The sequence below is a fragment of the Euleptes europaea genome, chromosome 14 (genome assembly GCF_029931775.1).
Source record: "Euleptes europaea isolate rEulEur1 chromosome 14, rEulEur1.hap1, whole genome shotgun sequence".
In the NCBI taxonomy this organism is placed as follows: Eukaryota; Metazoa; Chordata; class Lepidosauria; order Squamata; family Sphaerodactylidae; genus Euleptes; species Euleptes europaea.
In genome coordinates, this window is record NC_079325.1 from 10192848 (window position 1) to 10213620 (window position 20773).

Here is a 20773-nt window from a genome sequence, read left to right on the forward strand (position 1 = left end):
CCGCTTTGGCAATCGGACTCTATGGCATTGAAGCCCCTCCCCTCCCCAAACCCCGCTCTCCTCAGGCTGTGCCCATACCTCCCGCCGGTGGCGAAGAGGGACCTGGCAACCCTAGAATGAAACATTCTCAGGGATTATTTTAACCTTCATTTTCACAAAAATTGCTATATTTTCAGATAGCTGATGAGAGCAAGAAGAAACAGATGCCAGGATTCATCTAGGCAGCAGTAGAGTGGTTAGAGATGGCCTGGAAAGACCTGAAATCAAATCTCATTGTATATGAAATATTTTGAACTCTCAGACCTCTCTTCAAATGCTAAATGTTATTAAGAGCCCTATTATTAATTGTACTATAAATTCTATGGGCGGCCGTGGGAAAGCGACTTAGCAGTCAGAACGTGTCCCATCCTTCTGTAAAACGGGAACAACTGTGGTTTCCTATTCTTGACACGGTGATAACTGGCACAATTTATGGATGCCTCTGAGAATAGCCTTTATCAAGTCCAGGAGGACAACAAGAATGAGCTTTAGGGACTACCTGAAATAGCAAGTGTACCCCAGAGGGTGAAAAAGAACCGTGACGAACCCTTTCTTCCTAATAGCTTTTGCTGGAGAAGGAGAAAATGACTCAGGAAGGCAAGAGGCCCTACTCACTTGAGTAAGAGTGTTAGACCAATGGTTAGATTTGAGTCCAGTAGCACCTTAGAGACCAACAAGATTTTGGGGGTATTAGCTTTTGAGCCAAAACTCCCTTTGTCAGACACGAGTAGGAAAACAAAGGGACTCTTGAAAGCTTGAGATCCAGTGTGGGGTGATGATTAAGAACAGTGGTTTGGAGCGGTGGACTCTGATCTGGGGAACCGGGTTGGTTTCCCCACTCCTCTACATGAAGCCAGCTGGGTGACCTTGGGCTAGCCCCAGCTCTCTTAGATCTCTCTCAGCCCCACCCACCTCACAGGGTGTCTGTTGTGGGGAGGGGAAGGGAAGGTGATTGTAAGCCAGTTAAGCTCTAAGGGAGCTGGGACTAGCCCAAGGTAGCAATTCGAGAAACAACAGAATTCTTGTGGGCAAGAATTCACTGGGCCATTCTTGTGAGCGAGTATGCATTTGCTCATGTATTCCTAGCTACCTTGAGCAGGTAATTAGAGGCAGATTATAAATGTTGTAAATAGATAGATGAAAGAGAGCAAGCTTTTCCACAGATCAGAGCACGGCTTCTCTTTCCTGAGTTCAGCCCGAAAGAAAGCAAGGTTATGTCGGACAGCTCCAGGAGCATTATGTTCTCCCGGGTTTTATTGCCAATCCTGCCACTTTATGGGCATCAGAAGCAGATCAAATAAATCCCTCCATCAGTTCCTTGGTTTGAGCCATCTGAAAAATGAATATAAAACACGCCTGTTTAATGCACCTTGCTGTTTAATTGCTACAAGTAATTAATCTTAATTTCCGCTGTTCATGTTTGCAAAATGTCTGGTGATCATAAAGCAGGGCAAAGGGGCATTGACTCAATCCGTCACTATTATCCATGGCTGGGTTTCTTCCCCCCCCCCCAGAGGCCTCCCCAGGGGGAGCAGGCCGTACTCTTCTAATCCCATTTCTGGGTGGGCCCAGCGGCTGCAGCCCGCCGGGCTCTCGATCCCAGATCGATATTTTGTGCACGGCGGCTGAGTGCCAACCTCTGTCTATCTCAGCAATCTAAATTCGCAGCGCCGGCCTCGTATAAACGGCGCTTTATCCGCCGGAAACGTGCGTCCCATCACCGGGGCTGGCTCCGTCATGCTTATCAGAAACACATTATCGGGCGGGGGATTAGGCACTCCCCACCGTTGGCGCCGCTGTCCGTGCCATCCGAGTAATGAATAATGAAAATTCCAGGGAGCAAAGACGAGCGCAATTGACAGTCAAGGAGGCGCCCCCACAGCTGCCATTCATTCACTGTCATTAAAGTGACAAGCGCCGATGCTTCGGAACGCTTTGTGCTTCATTCAGTCTGTCACGTTCGAGGCTTCCTTTCTTCTTCCTCTGTCTTTGGCTTCCTCCGTGACACCTTTCTTTATGCTTCAGGCCAAGTCTTCCTCAAGCAGCATACAAAAGATGCTCCCCGGCTAGAGGGGCGCCCGGCACAGATCTCTGCGTATTACAGTCAGCTTGCTGAAAGGCGAGATGGGGCTCCTTCGCTGCTTCTTGAACTTTTTTTTTTTTAATCCTCACCACCTTCTTCTTTTTCTCCTCTCTTAATACGTTCAGGGGCGATGGTTAAGAGAACCTGGCCGGAAAATGAAAGCGTTGTAAAATGAAATGGTATGTGGTGTTTTGAGTTCAGATGAATTTTGGTGTTTGGGAATTGTAAAACCAATAGATATGGAAGGCAAGGGAGGGCGCCATGGTCGCATCACCATTTGGAGCTGAAATAATCCATTGTTCGGGCCAAGCAGGGATACAGGCGTTATTGCTGGATGAGCAGGAAGCCAAAGGAAATGAGCCAAAGATTACCTTGATCGGAATGTGAGGCTGACATGCCGCCAGCCTTTGTCAGGATCAAGGAGTATCAGCTGGCCCACATGGACACATGCACACATGAAGCTGCCTTATACTGAATCAGACCCTTGGTCCATCCAAGTCAGTATTGTCTACTCAGACCGGCAGCGGCTCTCCAGGGTCTCAGGTAGAGGTCTTCCACATCACCTACTTGTCAAGTCCCTTTAAGTGGAGATGAACACATGAAGCTGCCTTCTCCTGAATCAGACCCTTGGTCCATCAAAGTCAATATTGTCTACTCAGACTGTCAGCAGCTCTCCAGAGCCTCAGGCAGAGGTCTTTCACATCCCCTACTTGCCTAGTCCCTAACTGGAGATGCTGGATGCCAAGCAGATGCTCTACCACTGAGCCACAGCCCCTCCCCTCTGTTATATTGGCATCTGGAGGCCTGTTTGGCTGTGGCTGCTTGCTCTGCAGGGCAGTGTCATGGATAAAGTCTCAGTCCAGAAATCCAAGAGACTTGAGTTCAAATCCCCACACTGCCCTGGAACTTGCTGGATGGCCCTGGGGCCCATTCAGACTCTCTCAGCCTCACAAGGTCATGTTAAGAATAAAATGGAGAAATGCATTGCATCCTGAGCTCCTTGGAGGAACGGTAGAATAATAATAATAAAAAACCTAGATAAAATATAAGGTTGTCAGCTCTGGGTTGGGAAATACCTCGAGATTTTGGGGGTGGAGCCTGAAGAGGGCAGGGTTTGGAGCAGGGAGGGACCTCAGCAGGGTACAAGGCCATAGAATCCTCCCTCTAAAGAGCCATTTTCTCCAGGGGAACTGGTCTCCGTCATCTGGAGATCAGTTGGAAAAGCAGGGGATCTCCAGGCCCCACCTGGAGGTTGGAAATCCTAGATAAGATATCTAGCTAGCACTGGGGTTGTTTTGGGCAGTGTTGGAAGTGAAGGACTTTGCACAGACTCTTAACCTCAGACTCCAGAGGGGGACAAGACTAGTGAGTCAGAGAGATAGAGGGGCTAAGACACTGGGGCATCCTTTCTCTACTGCTCTGACCTATCCCTTTGATATGTCGATTGCTACTCTTAGGGAAACTTCCTTCCTTCCTGTTTCTTCCCCACCTCCTCACACACATTGGCACTCTTCTCCATCTTGCCACCATGAGGGAAGGACGCATGTCCTGGATCTCCCTCCATCCTAGTTAGTTAAAATAGATAGGCAACTATACTCTATCCTATCCAGACATGGATTTCCTACAATAAATATATTAGTTAAATAGACAAAAGTATATTAGTTAAATAGACAAAAGGCTCCTAGCAATTTTGTTCCTGGCACACACAGAGGTGTGAATGGGCTTCTCTGTGCACAACAGCCTTTGTGCACTCTGCTAATTTAACAGGGATTTGGGCATAACAAAGCCCTCACAATCCAACACTATTTCTCTGCCTGCCATCTCCAGGTCACCAGTTCAAGACCCACTGTTGGCTTGATTATTGGCAGCTGTAGGGACATGACCTCCCAGGATTTTGGGAGAGTCGGGATATGGATGATTTTTTATTTCACTTCTCCCATCATTCTTTGTTTCCTGCTACCATTTTTAAAATCCTGAACAATGTATGTATTTTTTGTCAGCATTATTTACTTGTGCATCAATATGTGAGGTATTGGCATGTATGTAATGGCGTGCATATATAGCTTGGTATAGTGGTTTAGAGCGGTGGTTTGGAGAGGTGCATTCTGATCTGGAGAACTGGGTTTGATTCCCCACTCCTCCACATGAGCGGCGGACACTAATCTGGTGAACTGGGTTGGTTTCCCCACTCCTATACACGAAGCCAGCTGGGTGACCTTGGGCTAGTCAAAGCTCTCTTAGAGCTCTCTCAGCCCCACCTGGCACCTACCTCGGAGTGTGTTGTAGGGAGGGGAAGGGAAGGTGTGCTTGTAAGTCGGTTTGATTCTCCCTTAAGTGGCAGAGAGTCAGCATATAAAAACCAACTCTTCTTGTAAATATCATATCCATTTTAGATTTCCACTGGGTTTCAGATTTTTGCAGTCCCAATCCGAGGGGCCGTGGCTCAGTGGTAGAGCATCTGTTTGGTATGCAGGGTTGATTTTGATGCTTGCTCTAAGCTGCTTTTTTAAATCTGCCCTTTAAAATGACTATTCACGGTCCCGATGCAAGAGGAGAAAGTCAAACAAATTCCACTCCCCACACACTTGCCTGCTCCTTCGTTTGCATAGCTATTAACAATGGTTGTTTGCATAGCTAAGCCTCGGCTGTGATTTTTCATGTTTCCTTCAGTAAATGTGTTGATGGAGCAAATACAAAAGGTCGCGTTAAAGGGGCTCTTAAGAAATATGAAGCAGGTATGTGCCGGCTTCGCAGGGACATCTGGAATGGCAGTTCAGCATAAAGAAATTAAAAAATAATATGTGGGGCACTTCAGCCTGGAACACGCTGCTAATTACCAAGCATAAATTGGCAAAAATGGAGGACCTGTTGACCACCTTGCAAACAGCCTCTGCCGTCTTTGATTCCGGATTGATTTTATGAGCAGGTGTGTTGGCCTGACCACCTTTCCAGGATCCTACTCAGTATGCGTTATCTGGGCTTCCCTGTATCATTGACCCGTCTGGTCCCATTCTTGAACTAGAGAGCCAGCGTGGTGTAGTGGTTAAGAGCGGTGGTTTGGAGCGGTGGACTCTAATCTGGAGAAACAGGTTTGATTCTTCACTCCTCCACATGAGCAGTGGACGCTAACCTGGTGAACTGGGTTGGTTTCCCCACTCCTCCACAGCTGGGTGACCTTGGGCTAGTTACAGTTCTCTTAGAGCTCTCTCTGCCCCACCTACCTCACAGGGTGTCTGTTGTGGGGAGGGGAAGGGAAGGCGATCGTAAGCCTGTTTGGTTCTTCCTTAAGTGGTAGAGAAAGTTGGCGTATAAAAACCAACTCTTCTTCTTCTTCTAGATCAGGGGTGTCAAATTTATTTGTTACAAGGGCTGGATATTACCTACATGTCACTTGGTTGGGCCAGACCATGTGTACCATAAAATTTAATGCCAGGTACTGGAGATAAAACTTTACAGAAGGCAAAGGCAATTAATGATATTAATTTTACTTTTAGTTTTTTTACTTAAAATACAAAAATGCTTAAAAGAATAACACTCTTACAGTATTTTCTTTTATTTAACATTCTTTGATAATTGACATCTCGGGACTGGGGGGGTGGCTGCCTTGGCTGCTCGCGGGCCAGATAAGAGCCCTCAAGGGGCTGGATCCAGCCCCCAGGTCTTATGTTTGACACCCATGAACTAGATCAAAGCTCAAAGGTATTTATTACGGTCCGTGACCAGCAAAGACAGCAACAAATACTAAAAATGGGAACAATTTAAAAAACTAGATCATCTGATTTCCCTTTGTTTTGTGTTTGTTATCGCTGAACAGGTTGCAGTAGTTTGGGAGAGGGAAAACCAAGGTTACCACGGTTTTGGAACTTGCTGAGATAAAAAGTAGTGATTAGTAGTGACCTATCACTATCTATGGTATCAAACTTTCCAGTTGCTGTTTAAACCTACGGATAGTACTTGTTTAGTTATTTCTGTTTAACTGAGTTATGTCTCAGGAGACAAAATTCTGTTACAGGTTGTTATAATTCTCTCATTATCACGATGTAAATTAATTACACCTTCATGTCCTTAGTTAATCACCCTCTTTTACTAACAATCAGCTTGATAAAAAGGTAGATTTTTGTCCATAATACCATGGGATGTATTCTGACATCATCGTGATAAGGAGTGATTTGGTAACCCCTTCATAGGTTGTACTTTAGTTCCTCTGTAGTGTTTGCAAGTCAGGGCAGGCTTTGGACTGTACTCAGGCTGACCATAAACTGCATTTGGAATTTTATTTATTTAAGTTATTTATAGTCTGCAGATTACACATAGTGAGTCAACACAATCAATGATATGGGACATTCGCTAACTAATGCATTAGGAGATTAGAAGTCTGGAACCACCAGAAAGAAACAGAAGTATAGCATAAGTATTAGCACGACACATTAAGCAGGGCAGAAATTACATAACTTACAATGTGCTGTACACTGCAGTGAAGGCCACAAGTCCCAGTCATTTATCCAAGTAAGTTTGAGAAACCATTTTGTACTGTGCACCTTTATTACCTGTGCAGGAAAGCACTCATGAATAGTTGTTTCGCATAGTTTGCGGAAGGCCAGGAGAGTGATTTCCTCGGGCAGGCCGTTCCACAAAGCAGAAGCCACAACGGATAAAGCACATGTATGGTCAGTTGTTGATTTTGCCTCTTTCTTTCTTTCTTTCTTTCTTTCTTTCTTTCTTTCTTTCTTTCTTTCTTTCTTTCTTTCTTTCTTTCTTTCTTTCTTTCTTTCTTTCTCTCTCCCTCCCTCCCTCCCTCCCTCCCTCCCTTTTTTCTTTTCTTTTCTTTTCTTTTCTTTTCTTTCGATATAGCAGTGCTCCAGATGCCCTGATCAAGAGGGCCCCAGAAGGTTCTGTAGAGGGTAGAGGGCCCCAGAGTGTTCTGTTTGGAAAAACTGAGCTGTTTGCCAGTTTTGCATCAAAACAGCCTACTTTAGTGAGCCTAGTTCTGAGCTGAGCTCAATGAGATTCATCCATCATTAGTATTTATATCCAGCCTGGTGGAACCAGAAGTCCCATAGTGCCTGCCAATCACACAGGTTAATAGCGTGTTTACTGAAAAGGAAGATGACCCTGAATGTAAAACGCCCCCACACAAAAAGGTATACACGCCAAAAAAATATTATTACTGGACATAACTGTAACTTGTATGCGAATGCAAGATGACCCCCTCTTTTTTTGGATGGCATACCTAGGGGGGGAAAAACTAGTCTTGCATTTGGGTAAATATAGAATGGTAGAACCCAATCATATATCTAACTCCAGAGTGCAAATAAAAAATCTGCCCAATGAGGCCGAATACAGAAACAGGAGATGTTTCTACAAATCCTCAGGTGTGCAGAAAAATCCCAAAAGTTAAAGAAAATATGTGTATGTGGGTGGGGGGTTAAAAATCTGGAAAACTGAGAAGATTAAATAGAAATAAAAGGTAACTTGAACAAAATGCTGACTAAGATCTCACAGGATCAAGGCTGGCATGGAAGACATGGAGAACACAACCAAAAGCATAGAGGACAAAGTGGAGCATGGAGAAAGCCGTGGCAGCAATGAAGGGAGGGAAAATACAGTTGTGGGAGGGTCCTGGAGGGAGAAGTGTGGGGAGCCAAGCAAGAGGGAAGGAAGCAGTGAAGAGGTATAGGATTTCTCCTCATCCCCTTCTGGGCCCTCCTTTTATTGTCTTCTATTTTTGAGCAGGACTTGCGACCACTGATACCCAGTGTGGTAAAATGATTAGAGTGTGGGATTAGAGCTGCAGAGAGTTGGGTTCAAATTCTGATGTATGCTTCTCCCCTTTTCTCCCTAGAGGAAGGGAGGAACAGAAGTTGGATAGAGACATAGGGCTTAAGGACAGACCACCCTGGATAGTCCCCTGGGATTGGCCCCGTCTTCAAATCATAATGCTCCTAAGTGAATCTGTGAATCTCCTGACACCATCCATGAGCAGACTAAACCATTTGATGGGGGAAGAGCAAAATTGGAGTCCAGAACACCTTAGAGAACAAGATTTCCCAGTTATAAGTTTTTGAGTGCTCATGAAAGCTGATGAAAGGGGAGGGGCAGTGGATCAGTGGTAGAGCATCTGCTTGGCATGCAGAAGGTCCCAGGTTCAATCCCCAGCATCTCCAGTTAAAGGGACTAGGCAAGTAGGTGATGTGAAAGACCTCTGCCTGAGCCCCTGAAGAGCTGCTGCCGGTCTGAGTAGACAATACTGACTTTGATGGACCAAGGGTCCTATTCAGTATAAGGCAGCTTCATGTGTTAATGTGACCTTTGAATCTCAAAAGCTTATACTTAGGAAATCTTGCTGGTCTTCAGGGTGCTACTGGACTTGAATCTTGCTCTTCCACTGTTGATCAACACGGCTACCCAACTGACTCTATCTCGCTGGGGGAAATAGCTCTGCCTGCAGCCATCACTCATCAGTCCACACAGTGACCCAACACTTTGTTATAGCAATTGCTTGCTTTCCCTCAATTATCCCCCAGGTCTGGTGTGGAGAGGGTGCCTCTAGCAGTGAAGTGATAGTCAGCCTTCGCACCGCCATGATGGGTGTGATGAAAACTCCCAGAACATCAGACTCTTCCTGGATCCTTCTCAGCAGGAAGAGAAGGAGCTGAGAGACGGTGACACATCTGCTTCTCAGTGGGAGACTTTGCCAGTGAGAATCCTGCTAATTAATGTCACATTTGCTTTGGCAAATAATACATATTATCTTCTTCCACGGAAGAGATTGGTGCCAGTGCCTGAGATAACGACCCCTTGAACAGCAGAAGATTGTGAAGAGCTTTTGTGTTGTAGCAATATACTTGCCAACACTTGGGAATAGGGCAGCGCTCAAGTATCTGGAGTCAGCTCTCGTCTTGGTATAAATAGAAGCCATATTAATAGACCCAATAGAGGCATATAGAATTATGAATGGCAAGGGAAAGTGCAGAGTAAGAATAAAGATTGAATGGAAATTACTCACATTCTCTATTTTGGTTTTTTTACTTACATTGAAAAAGTTCCCGCTTTCATTTGCACTTGAATACTGAGGCCTCTGCTTTCATCCTCAGTGACATCGGAATATGTCATGTCTGATTGGCTGCACTGAACCCATGTGATTTCTATTTGAGGACGTTCTGTGGCATTGTCGTGTCAGGCATGTGTGTGCGTGTGCCGTTGAGTCACAGCTGACGTATGGTGACCCCGTAGGGATCTCAAGACAAGAGGCATTTGAAGGTGGTTTGCTATTGCCTGCCTAAGCATCATGGTATTCCTTGGTATTCCTTGGAGGTCTCCTATCCAAATTCTAACCAGGGCTGGCCCTGCTTAGCTTCTGAGCTCTGACGAGATCAGGCTAACCTGGTCAGGGCATGTCAGGCATAACCACACCTAATTTGCTATGTTTGATTGTGCAGGCTTGGGTTGCCATCTCTAGTTTGGGAAATTCCTGGAGATTTGGGGGTGATCCCTTCAGAGGGTGGAGTTTGGGGAGAGGAGGGAACTCAGCAGGGATGTGATTCAGTGGAGTCCTCCCTCTGAAACTGGCATTTGCTCCAGTGGAACTAATTCCTGTAGTCTGGAGATCAGTTGTAATTCCCGGAGAGGGGCTGTGGCTCAGTGGTAGAGCATCTGCTTAGCATGCAGAAGGTCCCAGGTTCAATCCCTGGCATTTGCAGTTAAAGGGACTAGGCAAGTAGATGATGTCAAAGACCTCTTCCTGAGACCTTGGAGAGCCACTGATGGTCTGAGTAGACAATACTGACTTTGATGGACCAAGGGTCTGATTCAGTAGAAGGCAGCTTCATGTGTTTATGGGGAGGGGCTGTGGCTCAGTGGTAGAGCATCTGCTTGGCATGCAGAAGGTCCCAGGTTCAATCCCTGGCATTTGCAGTTAAAGGGACTAGGCAAGTAGGTGATGTCAAAGACCTCTTCCTGAGACCTTGGAGAGCCACTGATGGTCTGAGTAGACAATACTGACTTTGATGGACCAAGGGTCCTATTCAGTAGAAAGCAGCTTCATGTGTTTATGGGGAGGGGCTGTGGCTCAGTGGTAGAGCATCTGCTTGGCATGCAGAAGGCCCCAGGTTCAATCCTGCCTCTTCAAGCAAAGGGTGGGAAAACTCAGGCTTGCAAGATGTCCTTCTTCCTCAGAGAGGAAAGAGCCCTCTCTGTGAGTAAACAAGGCTACAATCCCCAGCATCTCTAGTTAAAGGGACTAGGCAAGTAGGTGATGTGAAAGACCTCTACCTGAGATCCTGGAGAGCTGCTGGCGGTCTGAGTAGAAAATATTGACTTTGATGGACCGAGGGTCTGATAAGGCAGCTTCATGTGTTCACGTGAGAACACCAGGCCCAACTTTGAGATGGGGAATTCTCATGCAGACCCATGTGATCTCATCTGAGAAAGGACTGCAAATCAGTGTTGCATTTTGCATGTGTGTTATTATGCACGAATGTCTGTATGAAGTCGCACATTCAAAAACACAGATGGCATTAGAGATTTGGATCCTTGCTGCCCGCAGTTGGCTTAAATGCAAAACGTACTTCACTTCAAAAGCACAGACAGCATCACAGGCCTGAACCGCTTCCTCTTGAGGTAGCCCTGGCTTGCCAGCAGCCATCGTGTCTCAAACAGCGAAGCTGTGATCCTCACACATAAAATGTTTGAACGTGCCCTATCTCCAGTGCCAGTTTTCTCTCAAGTTTAGCACCCCATATGCTCACGCTATTCCCCCCCCCTGCAATTTAAAATGAGCAGCGTTTTGAGAGTATTTGCATCTGCACAGTTGGTGGCATTCATCATCGCCACATAGGCAGTAACCACTGTTGGCACAAGCTTAGAACTTGCTGGGAGAGGTGATGGAAACTACTTTTCTCAGCTTTCCCATTCAGTTTGGGAGCCAGCAAAAACTACAGTTCCCATAATCCCCAGCAGGATGTCACATTCTATCTGTATCTGAAGAAGTGAGCTGTGACTCACAAAAGCTCACACCCTGCCAGAAATGTTGTTAGTCTTTAAGGTGCTACTAGACTCTTGCTCTTTTCTACTGAAGAGTAGGAAGAGTTGGACTAGATGGTCTGTATGGCCCCTTCCAACGCTATGATTCTAGGTCCTGACCTTGGTGGCCAAGGCTACCCTGATCTTATCAGACCCCTAAGCATGGTCAGCCTTGGTTAGTACTTGAATGGGAGACCACCAACTCTACGGTTCTACGATTCTAGGTCCTGACCTGGATGGCCAAGGCTACCCTGATCTCAACAAATCCCTAAGCATGGTCAGCCTTGGTTAGGACTTGGATGGGAGACCACCAAGGAAAGTCTAGGGTCGCTAGGCAGAGGCAGGCAATGGCACACCACCTCTGAACGTCTCTTGCCTCGAAAACCCTACAGGGGTTGCTGTAACTTAGCTGCAATTTGACCGCCCTTTCCACCACCACATGAAGCCAGAGGGCTAGCAGTTAGTTTGTAGAGGAGATTTTGCACAGGGTTTCTCAGAGGAACGTAGGCTTGAAGGGTTTGAGATCGCAACTTTGTTCCTGTTTCTTTTCTCATTAGAAAGATATGAGGGGAAAGTAGTCTTCTAGTTTATCAAGTGAACAGCTGTGGGGTAATTAATGTTGCCTGAAACACTTTCAAGTACAGAGTGTTGTTGTTTTTCTCCATGCTGGTTTTCTTTTAATTCCATGGTTGGGTGTTTTTTTTTCATGTCTAACGTTATAACTTTAATTATGCAATCTTTCCAGCTTTTAGTACAGTTACGATTGAAGTTAATGAAAGTTATTTACTTTCATTAATAACAATTTGTGCTCGTTCCTGCATTTCACAGAAGAGTCCAAGTCTTGGTGTCAATCGAAGGGGAAAAAAAGCAAAGGTTGGAGAGAGAGAGAGAGAGAAAAATATGCGGCCATAAAACATTCCAATCAGACCAAGCAGAGATGCTGTCTGCTGCTGCAAAACAGTCTTGCCACTTAATTTAATCTAAAGCAGTATTCTGAAGCAAATTGGGGAATCCCTGTTTGCTGACGGGTGAATTAAACCTAGCTTTAATACTTTTATGAGGGCCCTTGAATTATTTACTTCATTATTATTTACTTAAGTAAACCCCACTTTATGCCCCGTGGAGACCCTAGGGTTGCCAACCTCCAGGTGGCACCTGGAGATCTCCCAGTATTACAATTGATCTCCAGATGATCGAGATCAGTTCCCCTGGAGAGAATGGCTGCTTTGGAGGCTGGCAACCCTGACCATGTCCCAAGCTCATCTCATGGGGCTCTTAAAGTGATCTGGTCACAATGGGCTATGCAAGGTGTGGCAATCAGTGTACACAAGAACTCATGCACATGGGCAATCAGTAAACCGCACATGTGCTGCGGTTTTGAAGAATGTGCTAAAATAAAAAGAACCCTGGGAAAATGTCAGATTGCTAATGCTAATGCATCAGTACTACTCCACAAACAAGTGTAGGTAACTCAGAAATAGGGATGCGAACTCTGGGTTGGGAAATTCCTAGATATTTGGGGATTGCTCCTGGGGAGGACAGGATTGGGGAAGGGGAGGGACCTCAGCAGGGCATAATGCCATAGAGTCCAACCTCCAAAGCTGCCATTTTCTCCAGGGGAACTGAGCTCTGTAGTCTAGAGATCTGTTGTGATTCCAGGAGATCTCTAGGCCACACCTGGAGATTGGCAACCCTCTTCAGAACCCCAATGTCTGGAGAGACAAATGTGAATAGCAAGAATGACATTCGTTTCCCTAGTGAGCAAGAATCGGCTTCTAGCTGCCAGTTTTTCCTCAGCATTATAAATGTGTTACAATGCAAGCAAAATTACATACCTCACCATTATCCCATCATAACATCAGCCTACTAAGCCATCTCTTTAGATGTACTTTGCAAAACATCAGGGAACTATTGTCTTGAAAGTGTAAGGGGGCTGTGAGAGATCACTCTTACAGGAGGCCATGAATGAACCTGCCAAGCCCCTTCAACTCAACTGTTAATGCCCCCCCCCCCCACCATTTGCAATAGAGGCAGGGATGGCGGAGGAGGAGAAGCCAAGCGCCGGAGCTGTTGTCTCCTGTAAGCGATATCCCATCATGTGAAAATTAAATGCCTCTTAGTCTTTATCAGCCTGTCGGCCTAACAACTTAGAGAGCTTCATTGTTGCTGATGAGGACTCTTTTCTCCTGCTGAGTCTTCAGTTTTCGAGGCCCGGGCTCTGCCACCGGGACGCAAGTAACGAAAGACACAGAATGTCGGAATGCTGCATGTTCTGCTGGTTAGCATAGCGCTTTCCCGTTGATCAGGGATGCCACATCGCTTTGCAAATCCTGATTGCCGGTAGCGTAATAACCTCCCCACTCGAGTACAATCTCTCTGCGGGCTGCACATTTGCTTTGGTCTGAAGCTGGCCTCCGTTTCGTTTGTGCAGCAGGGGGATTGTGCCTTTGCTCCGGCAGGTGCTTATTTAGTTGAACTAAACCTTCCTAAATAACTGGTAGCGCGCTGGCCAGTCAGGGGCATTTGGGAAGGAGTTAATCCTAAAGCGAAACACGCACGGAATGGTGAAGGAAGCCCTAAGAGTTGTGATGAGGGTGGCCAGGCAGCGCCTGCCAACTGGCCGGAGGGTTGTGGGAGGGGCACAGCTTTGCAGGAGGAGAAATAAAAAAGCAGATTTTGAGTTCTTAGTGGAAGTTTATAGAGGAAGTGATAGTTCATAGAGGAAGCATGGTATAGTGGTTAAGAGCAGTGGTTAGGGCCGGTGGACTCTAATCTGGAGAACTGGTTTGGCTTCTCCATTCCTCCACATGAGTCACAGCTCTGTTGGAGCTCTCTCAGCCCCACCTACCTCACAGGGTGTCTGTTGTGGGGAGGGGAAGGTGATTGTAAGCCAGTTTGACTCTTCCTTAAGTGGTAGAGAAAGTCGGCATATAAAAATCAACTCTTCTTCTTCCTCCTTCTCCTCCTCCTCTTCCTGCTTCTTCTTCTTCTTCTTCTGCTTCTGCTTCTTCTTCTTCTGCTTCTTCTGCTTCTTCTGCTTCTTGGCTCCCAAGAATTGTTTGGATCTCTGTAATCTCTACTCAACTGATAGTTGAAGATTGGGGGCTCTGTGTCAGTCTGGAACGTAGCTCTAAGCGCCTGATCCGCATCCGTCTGTTAATTTGGGCAAGTGCAGCACCTTAATGAGCCCCGTGGAATTGCAACGACCCGCTGCCTAGCCACGGGTCGACGTTACGCTGCCCTTCCTGTATCCCAGCTCCCAGTGGCATGCCCAGAAGTCAAGCTGGGTCACCTCTGATCAGACAGAGCACCCTGGATGCCCTCTTGTGGCGCGCGAGAAGGAGAACGTCGCAGCTCACACGGCCTCGCGGGGGGTCAGAGAGCCGCAGTCGTCCAAATGACGGCAGCGCCTGCTCGTTAGCTCATAAATAATTTGGCCCAACGGTATTTGGTGCTAATTAATTTTGTGAACTCAACCGGGCGAATGGGGTAATTGCCCGTGCTGTGCAGGTGAGCTCTCCGTCTCTCCTGTCTCTGTGTCTGCTGGCTTTCCTGTACCTATTTTAAGGATCTGGACACTCTGTACAGGAAGGGAGGGGGGGACCCAATAGCAAATTGGTGCAATTCAGCCCAGAGAGGAAGCAGCAGGCACTGCATATCAAATCAAAATTCATCCTCACTGGCAGACAGGGTGGGGGGAAACACACCGGGCAGGAAAGGTTAAGAGATAACACAGATTCTTAGAACCGGCTCTATCTATTTGCAATGAATTAATCAGACCATTAAGCAAATCTTTTAATCTAAAGTATCCCTTTCATTTCAGTACTTGGTGAAACAAAGTAACTGGAGTGTTGATGAAAGAATTTGCCATTGCTTTGCTTTATTTGGACTGCGGAGACTTCAGAGGGATTTTCTCCCCCTCCTAGCTAATAGAACTGTCGCGTTCATAACTAGCAGTTTATTAGCGCTTTACCGCTGGAACGTTGGAAGTGCTGATGCAATGAAGGGATGAGCTTGACGGTGCTAGGTTCAAATCCCAAAGCAGCTCCAGGTATCCCAGAAGGAGGAGGAGGGAGGGAGTCAAAGTAACTGTTGTCTGCTCCCAGAGAGAAAATAATGTAGGAATGCTGGAATGTGCAAAAAAATATCGGGAGAAAAATACAGCAAATGTAAAACATTGTCCATCTTTGGTTACTGAATTGCCTGTATGTTCTAGCAAGATGAGAATTGGTTCATGTAGAACAGTGGTTCCCAAACTTTTTGGGCCACCGCCCCCTTGTTTCCACAAATTCAACCCCAGTGCTCCCTACCCTATCCTATAAAAAGCATTATTCAAAATAAGGGTTTGCATGATTCACTAAAGAACATAATAACAGTGAAATTTCAAAACAGTAACAATTAATTGCACATCTATTCAAAATCAAATTAAAACTTTTTAGTTGAAATTTATTCAACAAAACTGATGAACTTGATCCAGTGGTACCAGATCTTCAAAGTCTGGAAAAAAAATTTGGATAGTTTCCACCAAATTTGCCAGCATGGTGCCATAGCTTGATCCATTGTAAATTAGTGAACAACACAGTTGAAGGGGCTCATCTCTAGCGCCTCCCTGCTGGCCCCTTACTTCTTACTGCCCCCCTAGGTGGTACTGCCCACTTATTGCCCCCCAGGGGTGGTACTGCCTACTGATGTAGACGTTCCACTTCTCCCCCTCAAAAAAGTCTTTTATCTCAGAATATCACCACCATTTGTATGTATCGTTTGCCTTATATTTTCTATTATATTTCATTAAGTTCCGGCGGCGTAACATACCAACAATGCTTCATCTTGTAGTGTAGTGGAAATTTTGCAAGTCCATCCTTTTTTTTTAAAAAAAAAATTGTGTTCGATTTCTGAAGAAATCTCAACATTAACCACATGCTTCCAGTTTAAATCAAAAAAAGATTTCAATTCATCATCATCAGCTTGTTAGGATGGTGACTCCCTCCTGCCCGCCCCCTTTGCCCAACATCAGTTAAAGCAATTCCTAATACATTCTTCTGTGTATTTGAATAAATGAAATGTCTTAATTGAAACTGCTGGAGTCATATGGTATTGTCAGAATTAGTTTTCGGTTTTCAAAAATCCACTAACCCATAGTTACTGCCCTGATATAACCTGTAAACTTATGGGGCTATCATGAAAAATCCAAGCATTACAATTTCCAAAGAGACCAAATATAGGGCTATTCAGAAAAACAAACAATGGGGATTCACTAGGAATTAAATACTTGCTATATTTGACCTGGGCTGATAATTAATATAAATATATATTACCCCCTCCCCTACTGACTTATAGCAAAATCCTATGCACATTTACACCATTCTAAGTGTACTGAGCCCTGCCCTGGATGGCCCAGGCTAGCCTGATCTGGTCAGATCTCGGAAGCTAAGCAGGGTCAGTCCTGGCTAGTATTTGGATGGGAGACCACCAAGGAACACCAGGGTTGCTGTGCAGAGGAAGGCACTGGCAAACCACCTCTGTTAGTCTCTTGCCATGAAAACCCCAAAAAGGGGTCACCATAAGTCGGATGCGACTTGACGGCACTTCACACACACACACACACACACACACACACACACACACACACACACGTGTGTGTGTACTGAAGTCCACTTAGGGTTGTCAACCTCCAGGTACTAGCTGGAGATCTGCTATTACAACTGATCTCCAGCCAATACAGGTCAGTTCACTTGGAGAAAATGGCCGCTTTGGCAATTGAACTCTATTGCATTGAAGGCCCTCCCCTCCCCAAACCTTGTCCTCCTCAGGCTCCTCCCCAAAAATCTCCTGCAGAGTAAGCCATAGAGTCGTCCCCCACCAAAGCAGCCATTTTCTCTATCTTCTGGAGATCAGTTGTAATAGCGGGAGATCTCCTGGTGTTACCTGGAGGTTGGCAACCCTAGTGATGACAAATTCTGAGTACAAATCCCACTGCTGCCATGATCATGATGGGTGACTCCCTCCTAGGGTTGCCAACCCCCAGGTTCTTTGTAAACAAAAACAGCAACAATTGTTTGTATAGTGGTCGCTGAGGAAGGCTTTGTAGAAGCCGAAACAGAAAGGCTACTGGACTTCTGTTAAAGGAAAGCATCACCTCTCATACCTCTTGGACTACAAGATATACAAGACAGTCAAAAAGGACTTTGAACCTATGACTTGAGTCACAAAGGACTTTTGAACCTACGACTTTCTCTTTTTTATGTTTATGGTCGTACTTTGAACCAAATATTAATATAGTGGTTATGAAGTTTTAATAACACTATTTACTGTAACTAATTGCAATTGTTGCTGTTTTTGTTTACAAACTAACTTCACAGCACGCTAACTTTTGTTTAACAACCTCCAGGTACTAGCTGGAGATCTAGCACCTGCTGAAATTTCCTCCTATAGGAATCCAGTCTTCTTTTGTGACTATTGTAATTGGGTCCAAGTGCTTGAAAACAAAATCACACTGGGGTACCAGGCTAGGGTTGCCAAACTCCTGTACGTATTACTTATGAGCACTAATGCAATTTTACAGAACAAAAGTTCTGCGGATATTGTTATAGTGGACTGCCAATGATGACAAAGTGGTCTTGCGAAATAGGAGACTACCGGATACCTATTTTGGCGTTCACCTATACAGCTTTAAGGACTGATTTACAAGCTGCAAGGACTTGAAGACACATGGGCTTTTGTATCACTTCTATCGGAATTGTTATGTGTACTACAACAGTTAGTGCATTTATGTTTTCTTGCCCTACGTTTATTTCTGCATTTTGTGCTTGATTGTACATTACAGTGATTTAATTAACAGCAAAATTGTATCTGCTTTTTGCCATAAGTGCTTGAGAATTCCAGTAGTCACATTTGGGGCACTAGCTCTTGTTTCGGTTGCACAACCTCCAGGTGGTGGCAGGAGATCTCCTGCTATTATAACTGACCTCTAGCCGATAGAGATCAGTTCCCCTGGAGAAAAGGGCCGCTTTGGCAATTGGACTCTGCAGCATTTGGACCTCCCCTCCCCAAACCCCACCCTCCTCAGGCTGTGCCCCAAAAACCTCCTGCTGGTGGTGAAGAGGGACCTGGCAACCCTACTCCTTCCCTAAACAAATCACTAGGAGTTGTTTTCAGGTATGATGAAAAGTGCCTTTTGTTGTTTTCCTGTGCTTGTAACGCTGATGTGAAACTGAGCTGGAATGTACAATTCAGCCTAAAAATAACTCCTTTCTATCCCTCAATAACATGTTTAAGAAGCACAAAAGATGCCCGAAGACAGTTTTAGTGTGGTGTGTGGAACAAGAAGAAGTAGAGTTGGTTTTTATATGCCGACTTTCTCTACCACTTAAGGGAGACTCAAACCGGCTTACAATTACCTTCCCTTCCCCTCCCCACAACAGACACCCTGTGAGGTAGGTGAGGCTGAGAGAGCTCTAATAGAGCTGTGACTAGCCCAAGGTCACCCAGCTAGCTTCATGTGTAGGAGTGGGGAAACGAACCCGGTCCAGCAGATTAGCCTCCGCTGCTCATGTGGAGGAGACGGGAATCAAACCCGGCTCTCCAGATCAGAGTCCACCGCTCCAAACCACCGCTCTTAACCACTACATCGTGCTGGCTCTCAACTTTCTCTTTATGTTGTTTCTCTTTTACAGAACGGGGGCCATATTAAGCATCACTCATTACTTTCGCCGTAGGTGACTTCTTTTTATTCTTGATGGAAATTTATTTATTTATTGGTCTCGTTGTGTCTACTTAGGAGAGATCAATATTTACCGATGGAAGTCTAATCCTTCCACTTGTGATGTTATAGTGCTTGTGTTGTTGTTTTTTGCACTAAGTTGCCTGAGGGCGAGTATTTCCAAAGAAACTGGAGAGTTCCCAAGTTTTTCTGAAGAACAATTTAATATTTGTACTGAACCCCTTCAGCTTCTTTTGGGAAATGCCATTGTTGCTTTCTGAAAAGAACAGAATGTCAAGGAAAATTAGGGCGACCAGGTGCACAGAAGAACAAAGACTGGGCCCTGGCTCAGTGCTTTGTGTTCAGAAGGTCCCAGGTTCAGTCCCCAGTTAGTAGGAGAGTCAGAGTAGACAATACTGACCTTGATAGATCAAAGGTCTGAGTCAGCAATAAGGCAGCTTTAATTGTGGTGGAGAGGGGGGGATATCAGCAGGTATAACTTTTCTGACCTCTGTGTAGTAAGCTGCTCTTGCCGGATTCCTCTCGGGTAGTTTCTTTGGTAAGTTTATATCTTCTGTGTCCCAAGGGCTCAGAACAATTTATGGCAGTGTTTCCACACACACACACATACCCAATGCAAAGATTTCTGTCCCAAATAGGTCTGTCTGCCTGTCTGCCTGTCTGCCAGCATGGTGTAGTGGTTAAGAGCAGTGATTTGGAGCGGTGGACTCTAATCTGGAGAACTGGGTTTGAGTCCCCACTCCTCCACATGAAGCCAGCTGGGTGACCTTGGGCTAGTCACAGCTCTCTTAGAGCTCTCTCAGCCCCACTTACCTCACAAGGTGTCCGTTGTGGGGAGGGGAAGGGAAGGCTATTGAAGCCAGTTTGATTCTTCTTTAAGTGGTGGAGAAAGTCAGCATATAAAAACCAACTCTTCTTCTTCTTCTTCTTCTTCTTCTTCTTCTTCTTCTTTCTTCCATCCACCCATCCATCCATCTAATTTGTATACCACTCCATCAGAGACCTTCTCAAGTTGGCTCACTGTAATTAATCAGAAAAGATGCTGTGGGGTGAGCCCCTTGCTCCACTCATGTGGAGGAGTGATGAATCAAACCCGGTTCTCCAGATCAGACTCCACTGCTCCAGACTGAAGCAGTCTGGCATGGGGGCTCGATTCACTTGTAAGCAAGGTGTTCGATAAAAGTAAATTCACCTGGCTGTAGTGTCTTTGTCCAAATGCTCACCCTCCTTGGTTAAAAATAAGGGAGCCCTGTGCTACTTATTAACTTGGAAAGATGTGTGGGCTGGTTGTGGTTTCCTTGTTGCTATCAAGGGAGCAATCAAAAGTTTGAAGAGCATACACCGAGAACAAATTTTTCCAGCTCTGAGGAGTCCTGGTTCCAATTAATCCAAAGTTCTTGCTATAGGAGAATATAATATAGAGATAACTTGGAAACCACAATTCGTCCCCTGTGCTGCATCTCCAAACTTCCTTGCTTATTTCTTGCCATACTACCAAAGTTATGAACTCCTGCTAGATACTATGTAAACTCCATTTCATATTGGGCATTAAGCATTGTAGGTGGGAGGATGCATAGGGGAGCATTCAGCTTTTAAAACCTGAATATTCCTTTTGTTTAGTTTTTCTTTTTCTTTTTTTTAAAGAAGAAAAACAACCCTGCGCTCTTTAAAGCTGGTTAAGATTAATATGCAATTTATCCTTGCAAAAGTTTGCATTTTAAAAGGAACAGCCAACTGTGTGATCGTGTTATTAATATTTATACCTTGTCACAAAATGTTGACAGATTAATTATGCAACATGGTATGAAAATCAGCAGGCAGCGTGGGAGGGCGGAGGCAAAGTTCATGTATTAATAACCCAGCGGGACGGCTGCCGTGCGCCTGGCGTGGCTCTCTGCTATCAGATACTA

General features: G+C 45.4%; 1 protein-coding gene and 1 non-coding gene across 4 annotated transcripts in view; both read left to right on the top strand.

Annotated features, from left to right (window-relative positions):
• OPCML (opioid binding protein/cell adhesion molecule like) overlaps positions 1 to 20773 on the top strand; it is a 911865-nt gene that overhangs the window by 621639 nt on the left and 269453 nt on the right. The gene's annotated exons all lie outside the window — the stretch shown is intronic.
• On the top strand, positions 9753 to 9821 carry TRNAA-AGC (transfer RNA alanine (anticodon AGC)). Its single transcript has one exon. It is a non-coding gene; the product is annotated as a tRNA-Ala (tRNA).